We start from the raw sequence: 22,912 nt of genomic DNA, 5'->3' as shown, positions 1-22,912 counted from the left end.
ACCTGGATAATTCTTTATTTTGTCACAGTGAGGGTTCTCAGGTATCTCTAAAACGTAACTTTTAATTACAGTCTTACATAAAAAGGATTCTGTTTAGTCAAAGTCCTAGCTTACAGACACATAAACAAAAAATGTTAAAATGTCTAACCCCTAGCAACTTCTGGGGAAAGAACAGCCAATGAGCCACCCTTGAAAAGAGTGTATAGTTACAGAGTATCGGGAAATCAGGAATTCCCGATACTTCTCAAGTTTAATATCGTATACAACTTGAGACAGATTATTCAAGTTTGGCTCAATGGAACTAGCTCGATTGTTCCCATCATAGTGAACAGATAGTACAGCTACTCAATGAAGATGAATGCTGTCGATTTCATCAACAGGCCGTGGTTTGTGTCTCTTGGCTGGGATGAGACACAATTTTTACGGCTAGTCGAAGAAGAGAAAGATTTTTTAAGCTGACAATCGTCAATCGTTATGGCTCAACATGGCGTTCTTATAAGCCAATGTATGGCCACAAAGTGCAGTACAACAACTGCTGAAAAAATGCTTAACTGGGCTCGACGCGTTTCCGCTACGATAAACGTAGCCTCATCAGGAAACATCAATTATGGATCAATAAGTCAGCTATAAAGAGATCGGTAAGTCCCGAAAACGAGACTCACCCCTCTTTAAATAGAAAGTGGACTGTTCTACCAATTAATGAGAACAAATATATCCGCTTCCTGACAGAAAATAAAACTGCAGGATTGAAGATTGAGAGGTAAATCCCAAGGTGGGGAGATACCCTGCATTCACTCAGAGGAGATAGACGATCCTATCACTAGGTTAGAAAAAAGATAAGCCCAGTTTCCCCCAGAAAAGATTTTTCAGGAACAAAATAAAAAAATGGCAGCAACCAGCCTCAGTGGTAGGCAGGTAGCTATGAATGAGCTCTGTGTCAGGTTAGGTTCTTATAGTGGTGTAAACCCTCCCTTTCTTGGGGGTATGTAGCCTTGCAGCCAATGAACTTCAATTCAGTCTATAACTCCGCCTCCCAAGGGCGGAGAGACCACTGGCCAGGCACAGCATCCTATTTAAGCCATCAATAAAGAAATACAGCACATCATTCTTTACAGTAGCATCCCGCTCCTCCAAGCATACCAAGAAGCCTTAAAAGCTCTCCTTAACATGTGCCCCGGAGTGTAAAACAGTGTCTCTGTCTGTATCTAGAAGGTCACATGACTCATCCCGGTCATGTGACCCAGTGATGTCATCTTGCCAGGTCCTGTTTCTCCCAGCGATCCAGGCTGAACGACAGAGAAGTAAACTCCATGGTCAATTAAAGGATAACTAAGGCTGAAAAGTGATTTCTAAGTCTATGCAGTTGGGTTATAAGAGTCCCTGCAATCCTCCAATAGATGGAAGTGTAAATAAGTGTCTCCGTCTGTATCTAGACACTACAACAGATCCACCGTCTGCCATATATTTTATTTAGGGGTTCTGGTGCTGTATTCATGTTATGAGCTTGGTTCTGTGGCTGTTTTTATGTAATTGGCTTGGTACTGCTGCTTTATTTGTTATGCGCTTTTTCTGGTACTGTATTTATGTAATAAGATTGGTTCTGGTGCCATATTTATGCTATGAGCTGGGATCTAATGCTGTATTCATGTTAGAGGTTGGCTCTGATGCTGTGTTTATGGTATGAACTTGGCTGTGGTGCTGTATTTATGGTGTAAACGTGGTTTTGGTGCTGTATTTGTAAACGGGTAAAAGGTGTAAAGACAATGGGAGTCCTGACTACTCTAGGCTAAACCACGTCCACCCACGGTGGTCCTTGGCTGCAGTGATGTGTGTGGCCGTGGTTTGGTTGGGTGCGGCAGCTGCACTGTGTACTCCCACCCTAAGGATATATTCACATGTAGTAGATTTGCTGTGACCGTGGTTTGGCTGGGTGCGGCAGCTGCACTGTGTATTGCCATCCTAAGGATATATTCACATGTAGTGGATTTGCTGTGGCCGTGGTTTGGCTCGGTGCGGCGGCTGCACTGTGTACTCCCACCCTAAGGATATATTCACATGTAGTGGATTTGCTGTGGCCGTGGTCTGGCTGGGTGTGGCAGCTGCACTGTATATTCCCATCCTAAGGATATATTCACATGTAGTGGATTTGCAGTGGCCGTGGTTTGGCCGGGTGCGGCAGCTGCACTGTGTATTGCCATCCTAAGGATATATTCATGTAAGGGGTTAATTTAGTTGCTAAGCTATCAAAATACGAATAAATAGTTTAAATACAAAATGTGCTTTGGGTAAGATAGATAAGGACCAGGTGGCCCAGAAAACTAACTCCTCTGAAAATGTTCAAGGTCTTTTTTATCTAGTTACAAGAACATCCTGTGGTAAAAACTAACAAGATGTCCTGTCTCTAAGTTTCTTTTTTTTTCTCTTTACAATAGCTCATTAAGAAGGAATGTATTCTTGCAATTATATGCTGACTGCGAGATAAGCCCATCCTGCCTGGACAGTGGTCTATGGTCTATATAACCTGATGTATTTGCTTCAGTAAACTAGAAGTCATTTTGATCACACACTCTGTGTTGTCAGCACGTCTTCTCCGAGCGCTCGTTAATTGCTTATACTAATTTGGACCCAGGCAACATTAGCACTTGGTCTCCTTTAAAAAGACCCCCAACAGTTACTTGGCGCCAGAACGTGGGGTGGAATTTATTCTTTACCTGCAGCCGATATCTGACAACGCCAACTGCCAACACCATGGGACCAGGATCACGGAACCCCAGACTCCAAAAATCACCAGTGAAAGGTAGGCCCTTGACTTGCCACTTTGATTCTGGGTTCCCCTGATTTTGGGCTCATCGTTGACAGAAGGTTAGTCGCTGCATGTATTTATAAGAGTACTCCGCCATGTTTTAACGTATGATGTTCATAAAACTGTAATAGACGGAAGAACTCATACCCTGTTGTTTTATGCCATGTTGTCTGAGGGAATTCTTGAAGTTTCTGTACTGATTGTTTGTATCACGTTGGCAATTATCTGTTTTTGTTGGTTTTGTTATAACATCACCAAAAGTTCTCTGAGAGGCGAAGTGTGGTCTCCCCTTAACCCTCCGAAGTAATCTGTGGGATTGCTGGAAGACACTGTAAAACTATTCCAGGACAAGGAAGACTGCGTGTTCTCCTATAAAGTACTGCGTGATATAGTGTCTTGTATACTTAGTGAAGAATAGTGAGCATATTAAGATAGGGGCAGGATGGTCTAAAACCTATTTTACCCCTATAGGAGTGAGGGAAGGGTAAGCCTACAAGATATCAGAGACGCCGGTTTAGGAAAAAAAAAAAAAGAACAGACAATATGGGAAACATACAGGGCAAGTAGTATGCCTATATGGAACCAGCTAGAGAAATAGCAAAAGGTCAGAGAAAGCAAGTTAGCCGTGGGGAGAGAATGTAGCAAATTGTTGAGAAAAGCAGGTGTTTAGAATTTTGGGAATCTTAGACCAACAGGTTTGGGAAAGATTCAGAGATAGTCAAAGGTTGGATAAAAGTATGATTAGATAAGATGGATTGAGGCAAGTGTAGATACGGCAGTTATCAGAGGGAATCCTTTATAGTTTGTGTTCCTTTGGGACATAAAGCAAGTTCATGCAGAATCTGTGGACAATTATGTGACAAATAACCAATATTGTTTGTCTTGTATGTCTTGATGTTATGTAATCTAATCTTTGTTATACGTCTTAGTCTTCTACAAGAAAGTTATACCCTACTCACGTCGGTGGGGACTTTTAAGAATAACAGGAGTTAAAAATGTTGCGCTGTTAGAAGCGCTTAGCATGTTGTCTCTTCTATGTGTTTAACTATTCCCCTGCCGTCTGTGTTTGATAGTCTGTGCAAAGAAATATACCTCTTATAATTACTAATGGTTAATGTTGTTAAAGTCTGAATGTTCTGGCTGCTTTCCAAAAATCTGTTTCATAGAGAGGTAAAATTCAAAGTCATAGAAGAAAGACAGACGCTGATACTTGTAATGAATTACGTGAATTATATGGTTTTAAAAATAGAAAATATATAGGGATTTTAAGGTATATTTTTGCTCTTTATGTAAATGTCAGTTCTGTGATTGGTTGGACGTGTGCATGATTGCTAAATGTGTGTTCCTTTTTTTTTTTTGGAAAATATTAGTGATAAAGTGGTTGTTGTGGAATCTGGTATACTTCTCTAGTGTTACAAACAGTTACAGTTTGACTGATTCCAGGGGGAGGTGGGAGTGATTGAATGCATTTGTTTGCAAGATGAGGACAGTTGCATCATACGCGTTACGTCCTGTGTGAACTCTTACTAACATTTGAATGAGACTTGACCGCATGAACGGATGAGAGTTAATGACCCGTGTTCAGACTGTAATGAATGTAAAATGTGTGATGTAGGTGCTGTGTGCTGATGAGATGTTAGTCAGCCACCCACCGCATGTAGGCGCTGTGTGCTGATAATTTGGAAGCCTGCCAACAAGCCACAATTATACTGTCTCTGAGAGAATGTTCTGTAGGAGAAACGCGCAAACGGCCATACCTGTACTTACACCTGCTGCCAAACTCCGCACCTTTCTGGGCCTTGTTTCATACTGCCGCCCATGGATCCACTCTGTTTCTGCTCTTATGCAACTACTCTATGACTGTCTTTCAATCATTCTTTTCTCTCTCTCACCCCTGAAGCTCATTTCTCACCCTTTTACACTTTATCCTTTATTCTTTTCTGTACTGAATTTTCTGGCCACGTGACGACAGTATTGACACAAAAGCATGGAGGACAACCACGGCCACTTGGATACTACTCCATGAGGCTGGATCCAGTGGCTCAAGGAGCTCCCTCATGTGTTTGTGCGGTGGCAGCAGTACAGGCAATGGTTGACAAATCTTCTGAGTTGGTATTGAACTACCCCTAGTGGTCCTCAACCCCCCCACCATGACACCCGGAGCATATACACGCAAGTGCAACCCAGGCACTTATTTCTGGCCCGTCATATCCAGCTACAATGTGCTCTTGTCATTCTTTTCACTGTTGTTACTACCTTGAACCCGGCTATTCTTCTTCCGATTAAGTACCCTAGTTCAAAGGGGGGGAGGAGAAGACATAGATGATCTAGGTGTTGCAGGTCAGCTATTTTTAATTTTTTTTTTTTTTTACAAAGTTCTGATCTATTTGAAATAGAATACAAGCCTGATTGTCTAGCGGTAATCGGTGCGAGGGGTTTCAGGAGTGCCAATTCAGCTGGCAGAAACTGAACCGCTTGAGGTAATGTTTAAAGGGCCACGATGCCTCACGCGCTTCCTTGTGCTGGAAGGTCCTGAAAGCATATTGGGAACTGACGTGATGGGACCCTTGGGATGTTGTATCAAACTTCACCCGTCTGGTGAGGCTCGTATACACCCCGGGTCTGAAAGTCACCTGACCTTCTGTCGGATGGCAGCAGACCAAGCGACACCTCTCCCTGTCCTCACTCTTACGCACGCAGAGGAATAAGCCTTTAGCCCCCTTGGTCCGTTTACCCCCTGGCACATGTCCAGGAAGATGCAATTGCAGACACTGTCTCTTCTTTATGTTAACTTAAAGCCCTTAAGGAATGTGTCTTCCCAGCCAATACCCCTTTTGTTCCCCGTTAAAGAGAAAGAGTTTAAAGTGCCATTACTGTCAGTAATAGTTTGCATTTATTTTCAGAGGAAAGCAGTACTGTTGGACAGTGCTGCCATAAGGGGCACAGAATAGCCCAAAACCAGTTCACCAGATGCATGAAGCTGGTATTAGATGCCTGGCCAATTCCCGAGGGCACCGCCCTCTTGTAATATGTTGATGACTTACTTTTGTGTGCTCCTGACCCAAATAGTTGCCTCAATGCATCTCTAAGCCTTTTGTGTTTCCTCCATCAGAGTAGAATGGCTGCAAAGCTAGCAAAGACAAATTTCAGTTCTGCAAATCTCACATAGTGTTCCTGGCCACTGCCTAGGTCCAGGTACTAGACACCTGACGCCGGAACGCACGAAGGTGGTTAGTGACATGCAACTTCCCACCTCCCATGCTCAGTTGCGTACATTTTTGGGACTGGACTCATACTGGCGGTCGTGGACACGCTCTGCCTCCATGACCATGCAGCCTCTGTACGACTGTTTGGGTTCACGGTCATTTGCCCTGACCCCGCGGGGAAAGTACAGATAACCAGTGCACCCGCACTGGAGCTGCCAGACTATGACAAACCTTTCCAGATGTACGTCACTGAGATGGCGGGACACACCACCACTGTACTGACACAAATGCATGGTGACAAAAAAAAGCGACCTGTAGCATACTACAGTGCCCATCTTGACGCGGTGGCTAGAGGGTCTCTATCATGCGTCAGAGCGGTTCTAGCAGTCCAGGCACTACTGGACAAAAGTTCTGACGTTGTCCTAGATCACACCATGGTGATCTACACCCCACATGACATACATGGTATCCTGACTCAGGTAAGCCGTAGACATCTGTCTCTTGCCAGACAGATACAATGGAACTCGCAGTGCATTCCTCCTCGAACATCTCAAGCCAAAGGTGCACCACCTTGAATCCAGCCACCTTACTTCCATTAGGTGACGTAGATTCAAAATGGGGGAGTAAGTACAGGGGATCAGTTGTTTTACAACTCCCTGACTGACGAACAGGAGGCATTTGACATCGGAAACCAGCATGACTGTGTGGCCCTCATGGCCCAGGAAACGGCTGGGTTTGCGCATGTCACAGACAAGCCCCTGCAGAACCCCCAGTTTGAGCCGTTTGTGGATGGATCCAGATACCTAAATGACGAGGGAAGGTTTGTAACAGGTTTTGCAGTGGTCACACAACAAGATGTCCTAAAAGCAGAATGCCCCCGCATGTCTCAGCACAAGAAGCGGAACTGAGGCATGTAGAGTGGCAGAAGGTAAGATGGCAAACATTTACACTGACTCCCGGTATGCATTTGGCATAGCTCATGATTACGGCCCAATATGGAAGGCCAGACAGCTTGTTATCTCAGTAGGGCAGCCAATTAAGAATGGTGCAGCAGTGCAGAGTCTCATGGAAACCCTACTACTACTGCCTGGCAATGGAGAGTTCACACCGATTTCTACAATGGAGAAGCGGGAGACGAAACCCTCGCCGACAGCACAGCAAAAGCAGCGGCCCTCAAGCCGTGGAAGAAAAGAAGAATTTAACAATAACTTTGGACTTTGATAAAAACTTTGGACTTTGATATGCTAAAGACTTTACAGTTACAAGCCAGCAAGGAAGGAAAAGACAAATGGACTAAATATGGGAACAGCAGAAACGGGACGGTGTATGGCGAACAGTCAACAGAACTTGCCCACCACAGTCCCTGTGCCCCATGATGGCCCAGCTGATGCCCGGAAAGACGCACCTCTCAAAGTAGCAATGATGTCGACGCTTGAACAAGGACGGGTGGCTCCTGGGTTTTCTGTAGCTGCTGCATCATTTGTCCAATTTTGCATGATCTTTGCCTTAAGCAACAGGGCAGAAGTAAATTTGCCACACAACACTTGCCTAGACCACTCTACCCATTTCAGGGATTGCAAATTGGCTACACTCAGCTCCCACTTGTTGGGAGGTATGAATATGTGCTTGTTGTTGTTGATTTCTTTTCAGGTCGGAGACCTACCCCGTTACTAAAGTAAATAAGTAGGTTACCGCACAGAAGCTCATGAATGAGGTAATCCGCAGATACGGGGTACTAGAGACAATTGAGAGTGACAGAGGTACACATTTTACAGGTGAAGTGATGCGAGAGGTGATGTCAGCCCTTGGGGTGGAACAAGCGTTTCACACCCCATACCACCCGCAGAGTTCCAACAAAGTTAAAAGACTAAATGGTACGCTTAAGTTAAAAGAAGTGTTGTTTGGCTCTATGCCAAGATTGGGGCTGTATCATCCACAGGCCCTACAGCAGGGCTATGACACAATAGCCGGATATGTAAAGCACCTGTGTGACCAACTAACAATAACCCAGAATCTAGCCTTTTTTTCCCATTCCAAACCCAGACAACTTAAAGGGATCTCACTCCCTACAACCTGGAGACTGGGTGGTCGTAAAGAGGCGTGTCCGGAAATCCCTAGGGACCAGATTCAAGGGGCCCTATAAAGGCCTGCTGACCACACCTACTTCGGTGAAAGTTGAAGGAACTGTTGGTTGTCTTGGGACTAATGGGACTTTTCACGCCCTGCTTTGCCCCCCCTATGAGAAGGAAAATGAAGGACATTTTGTTTATTGATGGACTTTTTGGACTCCTCACTCCATACTTCGCCCTTGTGAGAGGGTGCAAAATGACAATGCCCAGAACCACTTTGTTAGACACCACCAAATACTGGTAGATGGACTGAACACCTCACAGGTGAAAGACTGTTGGACTTGTACACACACCTGGTGCCACTAGTTTTCCTTTCCTGGCTGTTCCTGTTCCGTCGAAAAAAACTGCTTGCACGGACAAATGAAAACTCAGAAACCAGAGATAGCTGGTGGGGTAACACATTTAGTTCTTTGAACCCTGCCAATTGGTTCTCTGGTTTAGGAGGGTGGTTCATGGGAATTGTACAAAGTATATTACAAATTGTGATGACTTATTATGTATGTATATAGCCATAAAAGTTGTAATTTCATGTGTCACTAAATGTAGTGAAAAGGCTTTTGCTAAACTCTAACCCAGATGGACTTTGGGACCACCACATGACTCTAGGGAATCTGGCAGGAGCCGGCACCACTCGGGTGGAGTACCTAGCATGATAGTGGACCCTATGTCCAGAATGGGGGAGATGTAAGGGGTTAATTTAGTTGCTAAGCTATCAAAATACGAATAAATTGTTTAAATACAAAATGTGCTTTGGGTAAGATAGATAAGGACCAGGTGGCCCGGAAAACTAACTCCTCTGAAAATGTTCAAGGTCTTTCTTATCTAGTAACAAGAACATCCTGTGGTAAAAACTAACAAGATGTCCTGTCTCTAAGTTTCTTTTTTTTCCCTTTACAATAGCTCATTAAGAAGGAATGTATTCTTGCAATTATATGCTGACCGCGAGATAAGCCCATCCTGCCTGGACAGTGTTCTATGGTCTATATAACCTGATGTATTTGCTTCAATAAACTAGAAGTCATTTTGATCACACACTCTGTGTTGTCAGCACGTCTTCTCCGAGCGCTCGTTAATTGCTTATACTAATTTGGACCCAGGCAACATTAGCACTTGGTCTCCTTTGAAAAGACCCCCAACATTCACATGTAGTGGATTTGCTGTGGCTGTGGTTTGGCTGGGTGCGTCGGCTGCACTGTGTATTCCCATCCTAAGGATATATTCACATGTAGTGGATTTGCTGTGGCTGTGGTTTGGCTGGGTGCGGCGGCTGCACTGTGTATTCCCATCCTAAGGATATATTCACATGCAGTGGATTTGTGTGGCCGTGGTTTGGCTGGGTGCGGCAGCTGCGCTGTGTATTGCTGCCCTAAGGATATACTCACATGCAGTGGATTTATGTGGCCGTGGTTTGGCTGGGTGCGGCGGCTGCGCTGTCTATTCCCGTCCTAAGGATATATTCACATGTAGTGGATTTGTGTGGATCTTTAACCTTGGAAAAATTTACAGAAAATCGGCACCAAAAATCTCCATCTTTTGGTGCAGATTTTGACACAGATTTGGGTGCAGATCTGCAATAGATGTAACTCCTTCAGTTAACCCCTTAGTGACGAAGCCTGTTTGCGCCTTAGTGACGGAGCCAAATTTTGAAAATCTGACATGTGTCACTTAACATAGCATAACTCCATAAAGGCTTTACATATCCAAGTGATTCTGACATTGTTTTTTCGCCACATGTTGTACTTCATATAGGTGGAAAAAATAGACTGATAGTATTTAGGAATATTTATTAAAAGTGCCAATATTGGGAAAATTTTGACAAAATTGTCATTTTTTCCCATTTTCAACTGTAATTACGCAAATATGTGCAAACATACTTTACAAATTTTTGCTAATGTATATATTTCCATCAGTTTACTTTATTCTGGATGCACATTTGAAAAAAAATTGTGTTTTTTCTTAACCATTTAGGAGACGTACAAATTTAACATTACTTTTCAGCATTTCGAGGAACACTTTGTTTTCCTACACCAAGCCAAGATTGGAAAGGCTCATGAGTGTCAAGATAATAGATACCCCCACAAATGACCCCATTTTAAAAACTACACCCCTTAATGTATTGACTGAAGGGGGTCATGAGTATTTTGACCCCACAGTTTTTTTCAGGAATTAATTCAATTTAAAGGAGAAAAAGTAAAATTTCATATTTTTGCAAATATCTTATTTTAAGGACATATTTTTATAGTTTACATGAAAATGAGGATTTACACCCCAAAATAGATACCCCCATTTGTCCCGTGTTCAGAAACATACCCATTGTGGCCCTAATCTTATGTCTCGATGCACAATGGGGCCCAAAATGAAAGGAGTAGTCAATGTCTTTCAGAACAGAAATTTTGCTCGAAGTCCTTTTAGGCCCCATAGCACACATGTAGAGTTTTTGAGTGCCCAAAACCATAGAAAACCCCCACAAATGACCCATTTTGAAAACTAGACCCCTTAACGAATTTATCTAGGGGTGTACTGCATATTTTGACCCCACAATTTTTGAATAAATTCAAGCAAAGCAAAAGGAAAAAATTGGGATTTTCATTTTTGTGGCAATTCTGTCATTTTAAAAACAGCTTTTTTTGTACAGCACACACATGAATGAAGCCTTGCACCCCAAAATGGATCCCCCTGTTTGTCCTGTTTTTATAAATATACCCAATGTGGCACTAATCTTATGTCTGGATGCACAACGGGGCCCAAAATGAAAGGAGTAATTGGAGGCTTTCAGAACATAGATTTTGCTTGAAGTCCTTTTAGGCCCTATAGCACACTTGTAGAGTTCTTGAGCGGCCAAAACCATAGAGAACCCCCACAAATGACCCCATTTTGAAAACTAGACTCCTTAACGAATTTATATAGGGGTGTACTGCGTATTTTGATCCCACAGTTTTTGAATGAATTCAAGCAAAGCAAAAGGAAAAAAATGGGATTTTCGTTTTTTTGGCAATTCTGTAATTTTAAAAACAGCTTTTTTCGTACAGCACACATATGAATGAAGACTTGCACCCCAAAATGGAAACCCCTGTTTGTGCTGTTTTCAGAAACATACCCATTGTGGCCCTTATATTATGTCCGCATGCACAATGGGGCCCAAAATGAAAGGAGTAGTCGGTGGCTTTTAGAACATAAATTTTCCTTGAAGGCCTTTTATGCCCCATAGCACACTTGTAGAGCTCTTGAGTGGCCAAAACCATAGAGTGAACTGGATCATATTTTCCTCCAGCAGGTTTCAGGGTATTCTGTAGCTTCCTAATTGTCTAGTGTGCACACATAATGAAAGAAACCAATCGGACACAAGTCATCAGCCTTGAATCTCAACCAGGTCTCTCTGGAGTTATAATCCCCAGAGCCCTAATTTATTGAAACACATAATACCTGCCCTTTATGGGCGTTTAACAGATTACATCAGTAACGTATACATTTTCTTATTCGCTGGGTCATATAGAATTCCCCGCCTCCCTCCCCACCTTCTCTCAAGTCCAGTGTAGTGTGGACTTTGTCCTCTCAGCATGCGGTCTCAGTGTACGTGGCAGTCTTTGTTTGAGAAGTTTCTGTGTGGGGGGAAGTTTCGGTATAGGGGAGGTAGAGCTGGGGAAACACACAGTATAGGAATGTGATTTAACTCTTTCCTTATGCAGTAGAGCTTTATATTAGGCTGAAGTTATAAAACACACATCTTTCACCATGCCATTGTCCAGCAATTACCATAATGAGATTATGCAGCCATTTGCCTCTATAGAGTTAAATCACTACAGCTGCGTAATACTTCTAGTTTAGTACAAATCAATAGACCTTTTACGCTAACTAATCATGATGTCTACTACAAGAGAACCCCCACAAATGACCCCATTTTGAAAACTAGACCCCTTAACGCGTTCATCTGGGGGTGTACTGTGTATTTTTACCCTACAATTTTTGAATAGATCTAAGCAAAGCAGTAGGAAAAAATTATGATTTTCATTTTTTGGGCAATTGCATCAATTTAAAACAGGTTTTTTTGAACAGCACACATATAAATGAAGACTTGCACCCCAAAATGGATACCCCTGTTTGTCCCGTGTTCAGAAACATACGCATTGTGGCCCTAATAGACTTACAGGACACATGGCTAGGCCTACAATGAAAGGAATACCCGTCGGATTTCAGGGTACAACTGAATAAATTCCAGGCCCTATTGCCCACTTATAGAGCCATTGAGCGGCCAAAACGATAAAGAACCCCCACAAATGACCCCATAGGAATGAAGACGTTCACCCCAAACGTGTCCCGTGTTCAAAAACATACCCATTGTGGCCCTAATCTACTTACAGGAAACATGGCAAGGCCTGTAATGGAGGGAACACCCGTTGAATTGCAGGGCACAACTGAATAAATTCCAGGCCGTATTGCTCATTTGTATGGAATAAAAATTGACTCCCTAAAAATATCCACCCCCCCCCCCTCCGCGCCCTGTTTGGCGTTCCCCAAATCTTAGAAAAAGTAATAATGCAAACTGTGTGATATTTCCGAAGACAGGAGTAATTACAGAGGCTGGTTGGGATGGGTACATGGTGCCATAAAACCGGGTATCTCCCCTCCTCTCATGCTTTTTGGGGGTCATTTCTTGACCTCAGTGGTGGGTATGGGGTGTAAAAAGTGGGGTTCCGTGAGTCTCCGTAAGCTTGATGAGGTGCGGCAGTCTCACACAGAAGACGCTCATAAGCTGCTCCTGGAACTGCAGGAAGGCGAACGTTCCTGGGGCTTCTTGTAAATTGCGTATAACAGGTAGCGGTCTGAATAACGCCGGGCTCATGCAGCCGTAGGTGGAACCCGCTTGCGGAGGCCCGCAGCAGATCCCATCTGTAATGTACTGCGCATAACTGTGTACTTACACAGGCGGTCATGCGCAGTACACCTTTTTTCTTGTTTGTATTTCCCGCACCGTCGCTTAGCGATGACGCGGGTACCCGCAGCCCGTACACAATGTAGTAGCATATCAATTGGATAGCGCCGATCGCGTTGCCGGGGGGACTGCCCGCAGCCCGGGAAAGACAGCTCCATGCTGTCGGCTACCTGCGGGCACCGACAGCATGGAGCTGTCCCTTCCAGAGCCTGAGGGGCATTAATCCTAAGAGGACGCATAATTCTACATAGTTTCCCGATGGGGCCGTCACTAAGGGGTTAAAGGGGTGAAATCTGCTGTGGATATGCACCAAAATACGCATCAAAATCCACAGAAAATGGTACAGAAAATCCACACCAAATCGGCCGTGTGTGAGCAGACCCCAAGGTGGGCCGCTGCTCATGGGCCGGTGCTCTGTGCTTGGCCAGCCAGCCCCTGCTGAGCAGAATAGTCACAAGGGCTCTCGGCTCAGGCCCCTTTCTACAATTTGCTTTGGGTCTCTTCAATGCGTTTTCTTCCTACTTAAAGCAGCGGCAGCGTTTAGCACTGCTTATGTTATTCGCCCGTTTCTGTATCACTTGGTTTATTTCAAAGGAAACAGGAATTCCGTATTGTTGTTCTTCCCTATTGGACAGATATGGATCGGTGTTTGTCCAGTAAGATAAAATATGCGGAATCCAAAACCTCAAACATGATGACGTCCGGCTGTAATGTCACCTGCGACATGTCCGTATGGCGGATACGTATTGTGGGCGTGTTATAATAGGCGCGTCTCAGACCAGCCTTAGGCCGGTGTCACACGAGCGGAAGCGGATTTGCGTGTGCAAAAAAACCCGCAACGATGCCCGCAGCCAATGAAATGGCCAATCAGTGTAATAAGGTCACGATGTGTTCTTTTCTTGTGCAAATGTGGAAAAAAAAATAGAGAGAGCTGCAGGTTTTTTTTTCTGAAAGATGCAATTGCGCAAGTAAAATCCGCACTTGTGCGTGAACGCATATGGGATCTATTTTCTGTATATTGCGTGCACAAAATTTTCATGCATATATGCCCGTTTGTAACCAGCCTTACGCCGAATGCCCACCGAAGGATTTTCATTGCGGTATTCGTGGCCAGACGCCCCCCCACCACAAATTCCGCAGCAATGTCCGTCCGTAGACATGCTAGGTCAAAAGATTCTCCGCAGCCCATGAGCGGAAATCATCTGCGATTATTCCGCTCACGGGGGAGAATCGCAGCATGTTCTATTCTGTGTGGAAAAATCACACGGACGGCTTCCATTGCAGTCAATGGAGGCCGCCCGTCCCGCGATACTTCCGTTGTGAGCACTACAGAAGTATCACGGGAATCCACGTCACAGCCCAGCGCCGGCGCGTCATGTGCTGCACTGCGCATGCGCGCCCCCTCGCAGGCCGAAACCCTCACGGACAGGTGAGTATGGGTCTCTGGGGGGCACTGGGTCTGATTACGCTGCCAGATTACACATTCGGAATCCGACGCGGGCATGAGGCCGTAGGCCGGAGTCACACGGGCACATGTGCGCGTTCAACTTTTGTGCGTGCAATATGCAGAAAATAGAACCCGTTGATGTCACTGGGTTTGCGCACAAGTGCGTATTTTGTGCACGCAAACACACAGCATGCTCTATTTTTCTGTGCATCAGCGCAGGAAATGAAAATATTTGGCGCACATTAATTTGGCAGTTGCGCGTATAAATACGCAATTTTCATTCCGCAAAAACACATACTGGTGTGAATCCGGTCTTGCAATGGGACCAAAGCCCTCGGAGTGGGGTACAATACATAGTAACACTGCGCACATTAAGGCGATGTCCACACGGCACGGATTTGCGGTGGAATGTCCGCAGCCGATCCGCAGGGGAAAATATGCATCAGAAGGCACAACATTTGGTGAGGATTTTAGTGCAGAATTCACCCCCATCTGACGAGGTGAATCGGCGCACAATCCGGCGCTATAATTGGCATTCGGCGGACCCACAATCCCCTCCGCAGGTCAATGTCCGCGGCGGATCTTGTCCCCAGCGTGTGGATGATTGTCAGTGCGAGGGGCCATGTGGAACATCCACGGCAAATCCGCTGCGTGTGAACATGGCCTAAGGCCTCTCTCACGGGCGCAGTTAGCTGTGTGCGAGGAGGCATGCAGTGACATGGGTACTTGCTGCGTGCCGCCATGCCCCGTACCCTGTGTTGGTGGGTATGTGTGCCAAGATGGGGCGCGCCATGATGTTTTTGCGCACGTATTTCTCATGCTGAGTCACAGTAAAGTCTATGGGAGATCGGACCTGCATATTACACCCACAAACTGCAAACGTAATACACAGTGACCAGACGCTGGTGTGAGGGATTGCTAGTCCAGCAATGTCCTGCCCTCTTCTGCCATTAGTGGGCCTTTCTGAGGTAATATCCTGCACATGGTGTCCAGCTGTGGCCCCCCTGTGCTGCAGCTGCCGGGGCCCCTGCATTGACAGCAGGAGATTTATCACTCTCTCACATTCTCCCTCGTTCATCCCGTCTGTCACTTTGATAGAAACTGCGTTTTCCCGTGTGAAATTTACCGTCCTCTCATTGGATGGTGAGAAGGAATACTTGACAGTGATTGGTCAATCGCTGCATGAGCCTCTGGATGATTGGACAGTGAGATTTCGGCGCCAAGCTCTGGTTGGTCAGGCTGTGTGCCGGGTTGTACGACAGTTAGATTTCGGCGCCCAGCTAGGGTTGTCAGGCTGTGCGCCGGGTTGTACGGCGTGAGAGAGAAGGTCGTGCGGCCGGCAGCAGACACGGGGCGGGTTACGGGGGGCAGCCAGGGGGCCCACAAAAGAGCTGGGGGCACTGAGGGGTGCGCGGGCCAGTCGCCCTGTGATATAAATGTGGCTGTCAGTAGGGTCACGTGAGGTGGTATTCACACGTGACGGATGAGACCACATATAACACCCGGGAGGAGCTGCGGACGGGGATTGTCGGGGGAGGGAGGTCGGTCCCGGCGGAGGGAGATCTGCTCCAGCCCCGGCGGATGCGGGTTGTCAGGGGGGAGGGAGGTCGGCCTCTGCCCCGGCGGCCGGGGTTTGTCATAGGGTGTACGGCCTCTTTCCGGGCAGGCAGGTGCCGTCAGGAAGGGGGGAGGAGGTCGGCCTCTGCCCCGGTGGACGGGGGTTGTCTTATGGATTTAGTTTATGGTACAGTTAAGTTGTGTGATTGCTGGTGAGCCGCAGCGGATATGAAGGTTGGTCCCAACGTACCCCTTAACCCATTAAGTATGCCGCCCTATTTTTTAACACTTTTTTTTAATTTTTTTCCTCCCCTTTAAAAAAAAAAAAAAATCGTAACTCCTTTATTTACCCATCGCCTTCGCTGTATGATTGTTTTTTGCGGGACGAGTTGTATTTTTCAGTGGTTCTATTTAACCCCTTCATGACTCCGCCCTTTTTCCCCCCATTTACATTTTTTCACCACCCCCCCCTTAAAAGAATCGTAACTCCTTTATTTATCCATCGACGTCGCTGAATGAGGGCTTGTTTTTTGCGGGATGAGTTGTATTTTTCAATGGTGCTATTTAATGTACCATATAATGTACTAAAAAAACTTTTAAAAAATTCTAAGTGGAGTAAAAAAAAAAAAAAACGACATTCCGCCATCTTTTAGTGCGTCTTGTTTCTACGGAGCACAAACTGCAACAAAAGTGACATAATAACTTCATTCTATGGGTCGGTACGATTACTGCGATACCAAACTTGGATAGGTTATTTTTTTTTTCAAAGACATTTAATTTTTTTCAATTATTTTCTGCGGTCATTTTGTGCGCGCAAAAACTTTTTTCTTTTTCCAATGACGTAGTACAGCGATGGCTTGTTTTTTGCGAGATGTCCTGTAGTTTCCGTTAGTACTAATTCGGGATGCAGACGACTTTTTGATCGCTTTTTATTGCGTTTTTTTTTTTTTTGATACAGGGTGACTGAAAAAGTGCATTTCTGGGGTTCTTTATTTTTTTTTCAGACGACGTTCACCATGCGGTGTAAATAATGTGCTACATTGATAGATCGGACTTTTACGGACGCAGCGATACCAAATATGTATTTTTATTTTATTATTTACACTTTTTAATTCTAGATATGGCAAAAGGGGGGTGATTTAAAGTTTTACTTTTTTTTTTTTTTTACTATTAAAAAAACCTCATTGCTCTTTTTTTCACTTTACTTTTAAGTCCCCCTGGGGGACTACAATATGCGATAGCATTACGTCATACTGCATTCTGACAGACAGCCTATCAAGCCACCCCGCGAGGATGGCTTAATAGGCTGTCTCTCAAAGCAGCCCTGGGGCCTTTCAGAAGGCCCCTGACAGCCATGACATCTGCACGGCTCCCCCGATCTCACCGCGGGGGGGGGCTGTATGAGACCCCCGAACAGCGTTCGGGGGCTTTAAATGCCACTGTAGGAATTGACAGCGGCATTTAATTGGTTAATAGCCGCAATCGGCCAAACAGCTGATTGCGGCTATTGCCCGCGGGTGTCAGCTGTAGTAAACAGCTGATGCCAGCGCTGTATGCAGAGAGGTCGCCCCCCGCGCCCTCTCTGCATACATACCCGGACACTCCAGGACGTAAATGTACGTCCTGGAGCGGAAAGGGGTTAATGTACTGAAATTTTTTTAAAGGATTTCTAAGTGGAGTAAAATGAAAACAGAAAGCCTACATTCCGCCATCTTCTGGTTTGTCTTGTTTCTGTGGCACAAAAACTGAAATAAAAATGACATAACTTTATTTTATGGGTCAGTAAGATGACTGCGAGGTTTTCTTTTTTTTTTTTTTTTTGCTGTAGTACTTTTGTTTTTTTTTCAGACATTTAATTCTTTTAAATCGTTTTCTGCCGCCATCTTCTGACAGCCGTAACTTTTTTATTTTTCCGTCGACGCCGTTGTCCGAGGGCTCATTTTGTACGGTTTGTCCTGTAGTTTGCGATGGTGCCGTCTTGGAATACATACATGCGCATTTCCGACATTCTGTACAATTTTTTAATTTCAGACTTTTACCATGCGACATAAATAATGTGTTACTTTAATAGATCTGACTTTTACGGACGCAGCGGTACCAAATATGTATTTTTGTTTTATTACTTAGGTTTTTATTGTAAATATGGTAAAAGTTTGTTTTGGTTTTTTTTTTACAAAAAAAAATGAGAAACTTCTTTTTTTTCCAATTTTTTCTTTTTAGCCCCCACAGGGGACCACAACTGGCGATGCTTTACATCATACTGTGATCTGGCCTCCCCTCAGGGATGGCTTGATAGGCATTCTGTGAACACAGCCCTGGGTCCTTTCAGAAGACCTCAAGCTACCATGACACCCACACGGCTCCCTGCGATCTCATTGAGGGAAGGGGGGCAATAAGGGACCAACGAACATCGTTCAGGGCATTTAAAGGGTAAATAGCGCCAATCAGCTGCGTGGCTGATTGCAGCCATTACCGGCGGGTGTCAACTGTAATAAACAGCCGGCGCCCTGCAGTGTTAAGGGGTTAAAGAGCGCTTTGCCTTGTACCCTCAGAGCCCGGTACCTGGTTGTTTGGTCCGGCTTCGCAGAGGATTACTCGGACCGGATACAACTCTGGGAGTAAACAGGAATGCTTCAATTCATTAACAGCAAGCAAAGATGTTGAAATGGTGCAGGATTAAAACTGTTTTTGTTCCAGGGGTGAAGTATCTGAGGCAGGATGATGGCCGACTCCCCGGTGATGAATGGCAGGCATGCCGATCTGTGGGCATCTCATAACCAGATCGTCCTGGAACCTCCTGAAACAAATGATCCAGAGGTAAGACATACGAGACGCTGCGCTCTCACTGCACTATAGGCGCTTCTACACAGAAGACGGATCCTCTGCTGGCTGTAATGAGCGACTGACAGTATAGCTGCCAGTCAGTCCTCGTTCTGCCTTTCGCGGTATGGAGGATCACTAGTATTGGGACGACCGGTCACTAATATTGATCATCCTTCACCAGCAGCAGCTCTTGTCAGCAGCCGCCCCCCTAATTACACGGAGGAAGTCCTGCCAACGAATGAGCATTTTTATGCCCCCATGAAAGACCCAGTCAGCCGGTGAGCGAGCGTTCTGAATGTTCATCAGCTGATTGGGGCGCATTCAGGCGGGCCGATGATCGGGGAGATAAACCTTCTGACAAATGTGTGTTCCCATGTAAAAGGGTCTTAAAGAATGAGCTGCACATCCAAGACTCCAAGGTATCTTGGTTCTCTACATCGGGTAATAGATGCTGGGCGCTGACCACTAATGGAATCTATTATGTTGGCCATTGCAGTTGTCATCCAGCTTTCCATGGATTCTGCATGTCATGGAAACCTGCATTATGCCGTGTTACACTCCACAGTATAGGAGGGATTTGTGTCATTCAGGCTGCCTTCACATGGGTGAGAAAATCACGTATTGCGAGACGCACAAATCTCGCACGACTATGAACTACGTTCTTTTGATCCGGGGTAATATACATTCTTTCTTTTTTGTTCTCCTCCCCCGCTGCATGTCCTATGATTGGGTGTTCCCTCAGAACGTCTCACCCGTTGTTTTCAATGGGGCCAGAAAGATCACACAGCGTGCCATGCGAGGTTTCCCATTGGATCGCGACTGTAGTGAAGTTATGGGAGGCAGTTATGACACGAAACGCCTAGCATCCGCAGGGACATCGCACAAGCGTGATATCGGGACGAGTTTCCTTGCCTGAAATATCGCTCAGCTGTGTGAAACTAGTCTCAGTGGAGAAACTAAAGCTAGATGTAACCCTCCTTAAAGTGACCCTCCAGTCCTAGACAAACAAAGATGGCCACACCGGTTCTCTATCTGCTGCACACTGTGAATTAGTACACATCGGTAGTCTAAGACACTACACCTGCTGTGATTGGTCAGAGTTGCCCACACAGGTGAGGCTCATAAAAGGAGAGACGTAAAGACGGGTTCAGTCCCCCCCTTCCTTATTATTTTTTTTCCTTCATTTTGGTTGACTTCTGGTTTGAACAACTGCACATGTGAGCACATCCTTAGACTGCGGCTGCATACTAACACACATGTGAGCACATCCTTAGACTGCGGCTGCATACTAACACACATGTGAGCACATCCTTAGACTGCGGCTGCATACTAACACACATGTGAGCACATCCTTAGACTGCGGCTGCATACTAACACACATGTGAGCACATCCTTAGACTGCGGCTGCATACTAACACACATGTGAGCACATCCTTAGACTGCGGCTGCATACTAACACACATGTGAGCACATCCTTAGACTGCGGCTGCATACTAACACACATGTGAGCACATCCTTAGACTGCGGCTGCATACTAACACACATGTGAGCGCATCCTTAGACTGCGGCTGCATACTAACACACATGTGAGCGCATCCTTAGACTGCGGCTGCATACTAACACACATGTGAGCGCATCCTTAGACTGCGGCTGCATACTAACACACATGTGAGCGCATCCTTAGACTGCGGCTGCATACTAACACACATGTGAGCGCATCCTTAGACTGCGGCTGCATACTAACACACATGTGAGCGCATCCTTAGACCGCGGCTGCAAACTAACACACATGTGAGCGCATCCTTAGACCGCGGCTGCATACTAACACACATGTGAGCGCATCCTTAGACCGCGGCTGCATACTAACACACATGTGAGCGCATCCTTAGACCGCGGCTGCATACTAACACACATGTGAGCGCATCCTTAGACCGCGGCTGCATACTAACACACATGTGAGCGCATCCTTAGACCGCGGCTGCATACTAACACACATGTGAGCGCATCCTTAGACCGCGGCTGCATACTAACACACATGTGAGCACATCCTTAGACCGCGGCTGCATACTAACACACATGTGAGCACATCCTTAGACCGCGGCTGCATACTAACACACATGTGCATCAGATAGTCATAGCGGCTCGGCCGTCTGTCCAGGGCTGGAGGGTCGCTTTAAGGGAGTATTCCGATCTTATACACAGGTGATATGTTGGTAATGTAGGTCAGCACTTTACCATCTCTGGGCTCCTCGCTGGTGGATGAAGTGACGGCAGCACTGATCTAGCACTGTGTCCTGTTCACTGCTTATCCGTGCCCAACAGCGCCCTCACCAGGCGTTGTGCAGAAACTACAGTGTGACTGCGTCACTTATATAGGGCTGGCTACACTTCCCTCACAGACGGGGGTCTTTTGTACATATTCCTGACTGAATAAAGGTTGCCAGAAGCTGTGGACATCCGGGGTATTGTGGATGTGTTGTGGAGAGCTGGATCCGTCACCTGATGGACTTTATTCTACTTTTATCTTGTGGTTTCAGGTTCTCTGCAGACTTTGCAGTGTACACGGCTCTGGTAGAGCCTCATGGACGGATCATGGGACTGGACCTGCCTGATAGGGGCATCTTACCCCATGGGGGGCTTCATGACTGGCAAGAAGAAAATCTCCACCACATCCATCTTCTTTGAATCTATGCCTTACTAGGTAAGCAGCCATTGCAGCGGGTCCTTGCAGAGCTCTAGTGATGGCCGTTACACTGAGTACATCCTTGTATGTGACTTATTTAGTGGTTTCATGCACTCTGTCTATACGGCTCTTCTATTATGAGATGATTTATGCGGCCGCGTTTCACACTCTTAGGCCTCATGTCCACGGGCAAAAGAAGAATTAAAATCCGGGATGCATTGACCACCCGCGGGTAGATAAATACCCGCGGATGGTCAATAAAAGGGATTTAAAAAAAAACGGAGCATGAGAAAATCTGGACCATGCTCCATTTTCGTGCGGGTCTCCCGCAGGCTTGTATTGAAGCCTATGGAAGCCGTCTAGATCCGCGGGAGACCTAAAATAAGAATTAACTCACCCGCAGCGGGCCGGGAGGGTCTTCTCTTCCTCACGACCGGATCTTTTTTGCGTCGGCTCGGCGGATGTGCCCGGCGCATGCGCGCGGCACGCCGGCGAAGTGCCACCGGCGTGCCGAGTTCATCCGCCGGCCGAAAGAGAAGATCCGGCCGTGAGGAAGAGAAGACCTTCCCGGTCCGCTGCGGGTGAGTTAATTCTTTTAAATTCCTATTTTCAGCCCTCATGTCCGCGGGGCAGGAGGGACCTGCTGCAGATTCTCCATGTAGAATCCGTAGCGGGCCTGATTTTCCCCGTGGACATGAGGCCTTATACAGGTGAATCCAAACACCGGTTATATAGACTGCGACAAACTAGAGGAAAATGCCCGCTTGTTTCATCCCAAACTGATCATTGCTGGTGAGTACTACAACCTCCATCATCGATTTACATCAATTCATCAAATGTGTCACCTGTATTGTTGTAAAAGTTTACAATAAAGAGTTTTGAACCTTGTGATATTTTTCCTTTCCCTGTCTAAGGCGTCAGCTGCTACTCCCGGGATTTGGACTATGCTCGGATGAGGGCGATTGCTGATGAAAACAATGCTATTCTCATGGCTGACATGGCGCACATCAGCGGGTTGGTGGCAGCCGGAGTCGTGCCTTCTCCTTTTGAACACTGTGATGTTGTGACCACCACAACCCACAAGACCCTGCGCGGCTGCCAAGCTGGCGTTATCTTTTACCGGAAGGGTGAGTTGTTCTCCTCAGGGAGATGGAATGAGGGACTTCTACGAATGCTGAACTGATGTGATTTCTTCAGGCGTCCGCAGTCTGGATCCAAAGACGGGGAAGGAAATGATGTACAATTATGAGAGCCTGATCAATCAAGCTGTGTTTCCTGGCCTACAAGGTGGACCCCATAATCACGCTATTGCAGGTACGACCCACCGACATTAA

General features: G+C 45.9%; 1 pseudogene; it reads left to right on the top strand.

Moving 5' to 3' along the window:
- The first annotated feature begins 1,259 nt into the window (after positions 1-1,259).
- Positions 1,260-22,912, top strand: part of LOC136577871 (serine hydroxymethyltransferase, cytosolic-like) — a 95,381-nt pseudogene continuing 73,728 nt past the window's right edge.

The sequence above is a fragment of the Eleutherodactylus coqui genome, chromosome 8, assembly GCF_035609145.1.
Source record: "Eleutherodactylus coqui strain aEleCoq1 chromosome 8, aEleCoq1.hap1, whole genome shotgun sequence".
Classification (NCBI taxonomy): domain Eukaryota; kingdom Metazoa; phylum Chordata; class Amphibia; order Anura; family Eleutherodactylidae; genus Eleutherodactylus; species Eleutherodactylus coqui.
Note: the sequence above shows the minus strand (reverse complement) of the source record. Positions and strands in the feature narration are given on the sequence as shown.